This window comes from Episyrphus balteatus, chromosome 3 (genome assembly GCF_945859705.1).
Source record: "Episyrphus balteatus chromosome 3, idEpiBalt1.1, whole genome shotgun sequence".
In the NCBI taxonomy this organism is placed as follows: Eukaryota; Metazoa; Arthropoda; class Insecta; order Diptera; family Syrphidae; genus Episyrphus; species Episyrphus balteatus.
The window spans coordinates 69,017,520-69,029,645 of NC_079136.1; the positions used below are offsets into that span (position 1 = coordinate 69,017,520).

Sequence of the window (12,126 nt, forward strand, 5' to 3'; positions counted from 1 at the left end):
TTCTTTAACAATAATGTTCTCTGATCACCACGAAATCTGGGTTATCTTACCTTCTGTTGAATGTGTTTACTTCTTCTACTCCATTAAATGAACATTGTCTTTTGGGACATTTTACCGGGTTATGGGACTAAGAGCTTTGGCGTTTTAGTGCCGTGGTTTTACGAGATTTTACTGCAGAAATATATGACTTTACTGAAATGATTGCTGATGATTTTACCAGCGAAACCCATGATTTAAATCGAGAGATCCGTGATTTTACCGGGAAATATCGTGAATTTCAGTGAGTAATGCGCCATTTACCATGGAAACCTGTGATTTTACAGAAAAAAACTAGTGACTTTTAAAAAACAACTCATTTCCTAAATTTAATTAAAGTGGGAAAATTGTGGTTTCATTGGGTGAGAACTGTGATTTTACCCTTAAAAGTCAATTTCATGAACGAGTTTGTCCAGCTTGTGTCGATGAAAGCTTTGAAAGTCCACCAATTAGGTAATGGGACTTAAGTATCCGGGTTATAATATCACAAGTTTGCGATTTTAACAAGGCTGTCGTTATTTTAACGAGGAAATAAGTAGGTTTATTTTAGTAATCTGTGATCTTAGCGAGGCTTCCGTCGACAATTTAACCTGTATAATGTATCAATCTCATAGAAGTTCCCATTTGGGCGCCATTTTATGGAAATGTTTTTGTTATATGTTGAGATTATTAAGGCCTGGAACTTAAAATTCTTTGTATAAATTCGTCACCTTTTCAGGCGGCTCTGCACAGGTATTGGATTCTTTTTTGCGAAAATATCGAATTTATTATTAAAATGGAGTTACAGTGAATTAACTTAACTGGCTAGTTTTGGTCTCTATTGTCTAGTATACTCTGATTAAAGTACTTCAACAATCTTACATTCACAGCTAGACTGAACAGCTTCAAAGAGTTTGCAAGGAGACTCCTCCGCAAAAATATCTATCATTTACAAGAAAGAGTCAGAAACATCACAGTAGCACTTTTCTTTTTCCAAAAATGTATTTGAAAGAAATAAGGATTGTCCCAAACATTACTTTTTGTAAACCTGACGACCATATTCTATATCGATTTATTTCACCTATTTCACAGTTTACTTTATCAATTACACCAGATACATCAACGACTTTAAACATTATTTCGTGTAGCCTGTTGGATTTCTCTAAGCAATTTTTTGATTATTTGCACATTTCTAGTAATAACCTAATAACAATAAGTGTCTCAGTCCTATTTTTAACCACCAATCTAACATAATCTAGCCGAACTGATTTTTGCTCTCACCGACATAGTTCTCTCGACGTGAATAAATTAAAGTCTATCAAAAAATCGTAGTTTTTGAGACGGCGCATATTAATTGGAAGAATTATACAGTAGCATTAATTCTTTAAAAACGAGCAGTTTATTAGTAAGCCAACAGGAGGATTAACCTTAATAAAGTCCCCACTTGGGCGCCATTTTATCATAAGAGTTTCGTTATGCACTGCGGTTCGTAATACTCTTAACCTAGCTGGACTAAAATAGTTACAAACCACAATCTGAGACATCAAATATATAATTCATTCAAATTTATTCCTATAACATCGATAAGCGAGCATTCAAAATCTATAAGAATCTGCATATATTTAACATTTTAAACTTGATGATAAGCTAGATATATTTACCTTTTTTGTCTCCCCATAAATTTCAACAAGTGCATTTAAAAAATTTATACAAATCATTCAAATCGTTTTTCTTCTAATTTTCTACATCACAAATGTGATATCCGGTAAAGATATAAATATAAACCTAAAAAAAAAAATACAAAATTTATTTCCTTACACACACTTGACGAACAACAATTCTCAAGTTGTTGCATCTAAAAATGTTTCTAATATAGCTACCTTCTACCACAAGAACATTCACAAATTTTATAGCTTTCACAATCGAAATTCATTAGTTGTCGTAAAACATTATAGATTTTGATTCTCCCTCTGTCTCTCTTTTTCTTCCAATCAAAGTCATTTATCTTTTTGGAATAATATAGCACAAAAATTGATAAATTATTCAATAGATTAGGTATATTTACCACACACACAGAAACGATATAGAAACATTTAATTTTATTCTTTTTTAAATATTTTCTGAAATACGTCATAAAATCAAAAAAATACAACACAAAAGTCATACAAATTTGTTGTCTAAAATATAAATTCTAACACAGCTAGTGTGTGCGGCACCTTAAGTGCACTTGAGAATTTCAAATAAAATATCCACACAAGTCAATGAGCGCGCGGCAAAGATAAAAAAAAACATACTACACAAAAATTTTCAACGACTTTGATCTTGTTTTTCAGTTAATTTTTTTTTTTTTTGACAGTTCATTTTCGAAAACTTGTTCAGCAAAATCTTAATTGCATTCTTCACATCTTCATCTTTCTTCTACCCAAAAAAATCAGTTCACTGATCCTTAAGATACTTTTACTTACTATCTGCGTTTCTTTTACGAGATGGATTCCTAATTTTTTTTGTTGTGCTGGTGTATTCCTTCGAAAAGTAAAGATGGACAATCCAGATATGGTTGCAAGGAGTCGAGTATAGTTCTTGTATAGTAGAAGTCGAACTCTTGCATAAAAGTTTCTTTATTGAGCAAGAAGCAAAACAAAAAATTACAGATAATTTTCCTTCTGGCTTTAAAGATATCGAGAGCAAAGGACGACAACGAAGAAGACATCCTCCTCCTGTCCTGATGTGAACTTTTTGAAAAACTTTTACATTGGACAAAGAGACAACAGTTTCTTGTTGCAAAGGTAGATAAAGGTTGTATTTACTTTTTTTTTGCAACACACAACAGACGGTGCATGGTTTTATTCTTTGTTGTTGTTAGTTAGTTGAACACAATATTTTACTTGTAAAAAAACATAATAAGATACTTTTCTTACTCTCTATATTATATTTTCCATCGAATTATTATGGTTAATGACCTTTTTTCTCTTCAACACACACGATATGATAATGGCTGTAAAAAGTTTTTGCCCGGGAGCCAGCCTACACCATTCCATGGCATCACCGGAAGCCCAAAAAGGAGACTACGAACCAAGCCGGGACGCAAAGTAACGACAAAGACGAAAAAAAAGAAGAATTTATTAAGTTTTAAACTTCATGATAATGTGAGGAGGTCCCCAAAAAAAGTGTATCTTTAGGATTTTTGTCAAAAAAAAAAAAAAAAAAACATTCATCTTTTCTTTTCTGGCTGGCCTTAGGATCCAGTTTTGGATTCAGTTGGAACTTTATGGGCTTAAAATGTTTTTAATAAATAAGGAAATTATTTGGCACAACTTTGATTCAACATTTGTAGGCGTATAAATCGAAAAAAACGCTCAGACAATTCGTCGTTCAATTGAAAAATAAACGTAAAATCGAGATTTTTGGTCAGTAAACATGACATCAAGATTCAATTGGGACCCTAATTTTCTTGAAATGTAGCTTATAAATAACGAAATTACTTGGTATAAATTTTATTGTACATTTCTAGACACATAAGCGGAAAAAACACTCAGGCAACTCGTCGTTCAATTAGAAATAAAACGTAAAAACGAGATTTTTGGTCAATAAACCTGACACAAAGATTCAATTGGTACCCTATGGTCTTGAAAGGTTGCTAACGAATAAGAAAATTACTATCTATATCTTTTATTGTACATTTCTAGGCTTATAAGTGGAAAAAACCGCTCATACAATTCGTCGTTCAATTGAAAATTTACGTAAAATCGAGATTTTTGGCCAGTAAACATCACCTCAAGATTCAATTGGGACCCTATGGTCTTGAAATGTTGCTAAAGAATAAATAAATTACTTGCTATAAGGTTTATTGTGCATTACAAGGCTCAGACAATTCGTCGTTCAATTAAATAATAAATCGTAAAATCCAGATTTTTGGGAAATAAAGCTGACTTCAAGATTTAGTTGGGACCCTGTAGTCTAGAAATGTTGTTAATGAATAAGGGAATTACTTGGTATAATTTTGATTGTGCATTGTTAAGCGTCTAAGGTAGAAAACCCGCTAAGACAATTCCTCGTTCAATTTTAAATAAACGTAAAATCGAGATTTTTGGGTCAAATTCTTTAAAAATTAGTTACAAGGAATAAAGAAAATTTGAATTTTAAAAAAGCAAGTTGGTGCAACTTAGTCATGCATTTAAATTTTCTTACAAGAAGTGATATACTTGTCTTGGCATCGTTGGAGGGCAAACACGGTCCATTTCATCGTTTTTTTTTTATATTGTGTGTCTTTGTTGGCTATAAACTTTTTCGGCGCATAATTTAATTGTTTGGCCGCGAACTTGAACTGTTGAATATATGCTTGGTTGAGTTTTGGGTTAAAAGAAGAAAACACAAAAAAAAACAACAACAAAATTCAGAGCTTGTTACAATTTGTACAAAACGAGTCTTTTATGTTTAAAAAATTGTGTCTTTTATGTTTATGCAAATGTTGGATAATTTTATTTGTTAAACTTTTTGTAAATCTTGTTTGATAATAATTTGATAATTACACACCAAAGCCCATAATATTATAGGTACCTACTATGTCTCCAATTTATCATTTATATACTTAACCACAAATAAATGTTAAACGAGACAGAGGCAAAAAGACAGGCTGGTTGTGCGGGGGATAATAAAAATTGAAGAAGATTTTGCGCCTTTGAGGGTGAATGAATCCTCAACGGTACTACTTCGCCAAAGTTGATGTCATTTTAATGTGAATTTCTTGTATGATATCACGTTTCATTTCACGTGTAGATATATTTTTGTATGTATATTTTTGTTTTATATATGGCAAAAGATTGTATAGCTCTATACCAACTCTCTTTCTCTCTGTGCATCTTTATGTGCAGAGAAGGATAAAGGAACGCGGAAATTCAGCATCCATCTTTCACATCGTTCTTGGAAGTAGTCCCTTAAGGCTATCAATCGGATGCCTAGTGAATTTGTGTGTTGACTTTTTTTTATCCATCTTGTTGTTATTTTGTTGAGATATTTTATATCTGCATTTTCTTTCTGTCTCTGAATAAGAATAAAAATAATCATTTTGTGATTTATTAGCAAACTTATCACAAAAAAAAAAATATTATAATTCTTTTAAGAGAAGATTGAAAAATTTGCAAAGACTTTTGTCTTGTATTTTACATGATTTTTGGCATTCAAAACATTTATAAAAACTTTCATGATTTATAACATAAAAATGACATATTTGTCAAAGAACCTACGAAGAAACTCCCACTTGTAAAACAGAGCTTACTTAGCGCATAGCAAATCAGTTCCGTCTTGCTGACCTTGAGCTTCAGTCCCCATTTTAATTAATATTTCCAAAGATTGTAAACGTGCTCCTTCACTCTATTCTGAGTAAACGGTGGAGTCATTAGCATACTGCTTATACCTTTTGCCTGGCTTGTTTTCTTGTTTTTCAGCGGTGTTAAAAAAAGAACAGGACCTAGCTCTGACCCTTGCGGTATCCCAGCCAATTTCATTTAAGGTAAAGTTTTACCCCCAATAAACTATCAGATTTTCTTTTTAAAACCTAATGAATAGACGTAAGCCATATTTTTTTCAATCACCTGAGTGCATTAATGCAAAAGTTGGCTACTGATCAATGTAAACTACAAACTACTCAAAAATGAAAACAATTCAGTTGTCATTTTGGAAAAAGCTTGTAACACATCAATGTTGCATTATTATTATAAGATGACCCTCACCCAGTTGCCTTGGCTCTCCTAAGTCTAACTACATATACCTACCTAATAAATGCATATAATGTACATCTCTTCACAAGCAAAAAAAAAATGCTCCTCATACCTATCACGTTTATTTTCATAATGTTAATCAAGACAATTGATTTGTACATTTGCACACACAAATGTACTTTAAACCGTCCGTCCTTGGGTAATAATCAAAATAAATACTCAAGTGCATTCATTCATTCAGCCAAACCAAAGACTTGAAAGTTTATTTGTATATACAGCAGCGGAAGAAAGCATAGATTTGAGGTTAAATATAATTTTTTTTTTATTTAGGTTTTAGTAGCACACTTTTCCATTTAACTTAACTTCCTTCCGAGTAAAGATTTATATCATCGAAATTATCAAAGTCTTGATATAGCTGTGATTATATCTTTTATACGAGTAACCCCTTTTTTTCTGAGACGTTCAATCTAAGTTGAGAGAGAGAAAAAATAACAAAAGAAACCCCTGGGTGAGCTTAAGCAATCCAGTTTATCAGATTATTGAGATATATCTCACAGCATCCGATTTTATTTGTTTTTTAACAACTGACTGTGGCGAATCTACTCGTATACAAGAGTCTTTGTTCTATAATAAGTCTGTTTAAATTAATTTTTTTAGATTAAACTTAAACGAGACATAAGAAAAAAAAATAAACAAAACCCCCAAGAAGGGGGCAAGTCGCCGTGTGTATATAATGCGTGGGAGATCTAATACAATATTTTTTGTAGTATTTGCATTTTGAACTCTTGTCACACTTATAGGGTTGCTGTTGAGTATTTTAAATAGTTTATAGAATAAAAGAAGCATATCAAATAGTAGTCCTTATTGCAATGTCCTTATAAGGCCTTAAAGAAGTTAAAAAGAATATTTAAAGAGGTTTTACCGAAGCTGTGACCTGCTTTTGAAAATGGAAACTCGGTAAAGCTTCCTTAACAGTCATTATAAAGTTATATCGAATTCATCTATAAAGCTTCTAGGAACATGTTAAGGATAACTTTCCGACGTTCATGACTCCTCTTTAATCTATAAAGTTGTTAAGAAGCTGTTTAAGAAATGATTTCGCAATTCCTGCTTCATCCAGCTTCTTTAAGATTACTTATCGAAGTTTGATAAGACTTCTTGAAGTACTTTAAAAAACTTGAGCGAAGCTGTTAACAATGCTTCTTCTTCTTCTGTTCGAAAATTGGTTCTGGGGAAAGATTTAAAGAAACCTTATAGAAGCTATAAAATGGGAACTTAAATTTTTCTACTTTTATCAAGGACAGTTAAAAGATGAATAACCAGAGTTTTATCAAAGCTGTGACCTGCTTTTAAAAAATATTGAAATTTTATACAGCTTCCTTAACAATTACCAAATTCTTCTATCTACTAGGAAGCTGTTAAGGAAACAATTCCGCAGTTTTTGCTCAATCCAACTTCTATAAGCTTTCTTATCGAAGTTTGAAAAGACTTCCTGAGACACTTTAAAAAAAAACTAAAGAAAAGAAGTTATCGAAGACATGACTTCTATTAGAAAATCGGTTCTAGTGAAAGATTTAAAGAAACTTTATAGAAGCTATAAACAAGAGTTTCAATTTTCTCGATTTACTGTTGCGCGAATAAATCGATTGTTTTGTATCAACCTTGTGTCTTACAAAACTACAAAACATAAGTACCTATCCCTACTAACAATTTTGCTTCTATAATGCTTTAAAGAAGCAACAATTGCGTCTGTAAAGCTTTATAGAACCAAAATTGTTTGTCGGGATGGCAACTCTATTCCCACTACCGGGGACAGGCAAAAAAGCACTCAAAAAATTATCTCTGTGAACTGCGAAAGTGTAACTGTGCGGCTGCTTCAAGAGCTACATATAGTTGCTATTTTAAAAAGAGTTGAGATTGCTTAGTTGTCAAGGGACGTGTTGTTTTGTGGTGATTTATGATTTTATGCACAACATCACACATCGATTTATTTTAGAATAATGTATCTTTTTCTTTTTATTGTTGTCTCTCTTAACCTGATCTAATTCGAAACGAGTGTTGACATTGGGATATATTATGGTTAAACTGTATCTGTCCCGTCGCACCGTCATCGTCGTCAGCAGAGAGCCTGCGGCAATCATTGGCGACCCTAGAGTGCCGGCTTGGAAATGATTGGCATCGCGCGCAGACGCAACACATTATGGATGAATAATGAGCTTGAAGGCCTACTTTACTTTTCTCACTCTTCGACTTCTCGCTTTCGTTTGTTTTGTTTTATAATGTAATTTAGGTTACTCTACTTTCATGAAAAGTTGTTGTAAAGTGGGCATTAGACACTGACAATTTTTTCTGTCAATAATTTTTTTTTTCGCCTTCTTCCTTCAGTCCTCTAATTTTAGTGTCAGAACCATTAAGCAAATCAATCTTAAACCATTGGGAATGAAGAGTGATAATCTTTACCTTATTAAGTAATACGCGTGTTGAAAAACTCTCTTCTAACATCTGTCCAGTCAGAACTGACGTTACAAAAATCAACTTTCAATAGTAAATTTGATGATTGATGGTTGAACAAAATTTAATATTCCAGGCCTTGAAACTTGTTCTGACCATAAAAGTTCTTTTGCATGGGCGGATACAATACAACAAAAAATTTTTGCTCCAAGACATTATTCAATATTTTTTTTTTCTAACGGTAAATTTGTGAATTTCAAATAAACATGGTTTTTCAATATGAATTTTTTTGGATCAATCTATAAATGAGACTTAGAGTAAGCTTTTGTGTTAAACGATTTATCTTTGTATCGTTTTATGTTTTTTTTTGTTGTTGTTTTGTTCTATTGTTGATTTATCCGTATTTGGAAGAAGATTCTTGGGAGAATATTAATGGTGGGATTAGTGTGTGTAGTAAGATGAAGAACAAATCTTTTTGAGAAAGTAGGTATAAGCTCTCAATACTTTTTATTTTTTTTGTTAGCGATTACTTATAGATTAAGGAGAAATCATTATTTCTTTTATGGGAGTCATCATATAGAATGAGTGGGAATTCTAGTGAAAGTATTTTTATAGAATGAATGTTATTTTGTTTGACATCAATATTATTGAGGGGGATTTATTTACGTTTTGATGCGAAAGGGAACAATAAAAAAAAAGAAGGCAGTTAGTAACGATGATTAAGAATTTTTACTTTCTTTCTTATTTTGTTTCTTTTTGATCTCAATATCAATCAGGAAGTTCTTATGATTCTTTCATAGTTAAGCTAGACGATGACTTTTGGAATTTTACTTGTTTTGACGAATTAGACTTATTTAACCAAAGTCTTTTCAATAAACAAGTTATCTGATGACCAGGAAGAGAATCGTTACATTAACATTTTAAGTAAGGACTTAACGAGGGATTGATGAATGAAGTCCCTTCGAACTTTCTTATAAGCTTTTCCAAAAAAAAAATTCGTAATAAATTTAAGATTTTACTTAGTTGGGTTGGGTTGGTTATGAAATATATTGGATTAGCGAAAGCCTTGGTATAAGACAAAAATTCGTCGTTCAATTAAAAAATTAACGTTAAATCAAAAAATTGTATGAATCAAAGATATTTTAAAGTCATCAGAAGCCCAAATAAAGTCATAAATGCTATAAAAGTAACGTAAAGTAACGCAGTGGTACCAGAATATTTGACTTTACATACAAAAAAAACTTGTACTTTCATAAGGCTTATACTAATTCGAAATTCGTATACTTTTAAATAATAATGTCTTAAAAATGTTATCTTTTTAGTATCACAGTAACGCAGTTGTAAATATCTAATTATGTATATGGTTAATATTAACTTAATTGAAAGACAAACTGCAAAAAACTGTTGTCACTGTCAAAATTTTAAGCATTCAATCTCTGAATAAGAAAAACAATATTACAAAATCCGTCCATTTATCTCAAAAATGCGGTAACGCAGTGACTTTGAATCTATTAATTCGCATAGCTTTTTCCATCTGTCCAATGGCTGTTATTTATTTTAAAAGTTGCATCATGTTCAACTTAATAAGGTTCTTTTAAATAAACCAAAAAAAACTTTAAGTTTGTTTTCACATGGTAACGCAAGGTGAAATGGTAACGCAGCTTTAATTTTATTCCACGTGGGGACACAATGTAAAATATTTTTTGTTTCTTAAATATTATGTGAAATAAGTACAATGCTGTATATCATGAGGCTGATGCTCTTGTACAGCAATATTTTGTATAAAAAACAACTGCGTTACCAAGATAGACCACAAGGTTACAGTGATTTGCAAACAACTCAATCAAAATCACTTCCAATGGCGACAAAGAAGCTGAAAATGTTCTCAATTAATTCATCAACTTCTTTAACAACAGACAAATTAAGTAATAGCTCATATAAGCCTTCTATAAAGCTTTCATAAAAATGAAAGTTAAATTGACATACCTATTGGATGAAAATGATTCAACTCTAGAAAAACTTTGGTGCCGTGAAATAACGCCGAGCGAAATAACGCCGAATTCCAAAATTCGGCGTTTTTTCACTTTACAAAAGCGAAATAACGCCGAATTTCAACATTCGGCCTTATTACACTTTGTCAAAGTGAAATAACGCCGAGTCCCAACTGAGAAATAAGGCCGAATGCAAGAAAAGTGAGCATAAGAGCAGACGCAAGTTAACCGGTGTATGTTCCCCTTTTTCTTATTTTCAAAGGCATATAAGGCCCAAATTTATTAGGGCACAATGGCTCCCATACCAATTTGGGAATTATGTCCATCCCATCGAGATATAGGTTCCAAAAAAGTTTTGGCTCTTATATGCCTCTTAATTATTCATTAACCTAGATAAGTTTCAAGATGTGATAAAAATGTGGGGCAGGGACATAAGACCCGGACATAACGCCCACTCTTTATTTTTGGGAGTTATGTTCCACTTGATTGTGACGACATTTAATTTAAGAATTATCTATATCTCACTTTAGTGAGACATAAGCCCAACATATTGTTTATTTAACTGGGACATAAGCCCCACACTTTTCGAAATATAAAATAATAATGTAGAATAACTTTTGTTCTATTTTATTCGCGTTTTGTTCCAGATTCTTTAAATGAAAAAGAAACTTTGAATACAACCAACCTCGCATGATAAGCGCGGGTCATTTGGAAAATTATCTCGCAAATGGGCGGTCATCACAATACAAAGATAAGAAACAAATAAATTCCACCTGTTTTAATTGGTGGAAGGCAAAGCGGAAAAAAATTTGCTTACATGAGAATCTATTTAATTTTAGGAACCCAAACGCGAAGCGGAAAAAAATTTTGCCCACGGGAGAATCAATTTTGAGGTGTGAAAATAAAAATTCGCGCGAATTTTAATTTTCACACCTCAAAATTGATTCTCCCGTGGGCAAAATTTTTTTCCGCTTCGCGTTCGGGTTCCTAAAATTAAATAGATTCTCATGTAAGCAAATTTTTTTCCACTTCGCATTTGCTAAGTTATAACACAAACATATCTAATAATAATACCCAGGACTTAGGCGTATAAACATTGAAATATGTTTGGAGGCTGGGGACATGCTGTCCTGCTTTGGATACACTATTGGATAGGCGCGTATGTGCCAATAGGGTGGGGCATAAGTCCAAAATCGAAATTTGTAACTATCCCAAATCCAGTTGGGAAATAATTTTATAATTTGCGAATTCTTCGTTAGTGAGACATAACGTCCATCTTTTATTTGTGGGTCTTATGTCCAACCTGAGTTTGAAAATTAATTTGTAACTTGTGTCTCACTCAATTTGGACTTAAGTCCACAAATAAAAAGTGGCTGGTATGTCCATGGGCCTTATGTCCCTATGCCAAGAATATGGCATTTCAATACCAAACTGACTACAGGTGGTTACATTGCAATTTTTCTTAAGCTCCACTTAGTAGGATTTGCCTCACTGAAAAAGTGAAATAATGCCGAATCGGCGTTATTTCACTTTGTCATTGTGAAATAAGACCGAATGTTGAAATTCGGCCTTATTTCGCTTTTGAAAGTGAAATAACCCCGAATTTTGGAATTCGGCGTTATTTCGCTCGGCGTTATTTCACGGCACCAAAACTTTCGGTTTACATTTTAATGGTTTCCCTACCAAGTATAAGCTAACAAGCAACGGAGTAAGAATTTGAATTTTTCCATTTAGGCCCATTTAGGCCAGACCTACTCCTCAACTTGCCAAAACCCAATGTATAGTTGGTCATCTTTCAGTAACTTATTCCTGTTTAATAATTTATCAAAAGGAAAGTGTTTGTTACCTTATAATAGACTTATACATAAGTAACATCTTATAAAAGTAAAGTGGCCTTTCCTTATATCATCTTTACATCAGTATCAATTTATCAAACGATAAACCTACCTCCT

General features: G+C 32.4%; 1 protein-coding gene and 1 long non-coding RNA gene across 3 annotated transcripts in view; one reads left to right on the plus strand and one right to left on the minus strand.

The window, feature by feature from the left end:
• LOC129916775 (uncharacterized) overlaps positions 1-2,670 on the minus strand; it is a 30,668-nt gene extending 27,998 nt beyond the window's left edge. The window contains exons 1-3 of one of the 2 annotated variants that reach the window (XR_008772548.1): positions 2,081-2,670; positions 1,677-2,020; positions 1,396-1,617 (exon numbers count right to left, since the gene is read on the minus strand). This is a non-coding gene — a long non-coding RNA (uncharacterized LOC129916775). Of the gene's footprint in view, positions 1-1,395; positions 1,618-1,676; positions 2,021-2,080 lie in introns of those variants that run through there. The other variant, XR_008772549.1, reaches the window with a different exon arrangement.
• The window catches only part of LOC129916773 (microtubule-associated protein futsch), a 79,786-nt gene that overhangs the window by 8,357 nt on the left and 59,303 nt on the right, over positions 1-12,126 (plus strand). The window lies entirely within an intron of this gene.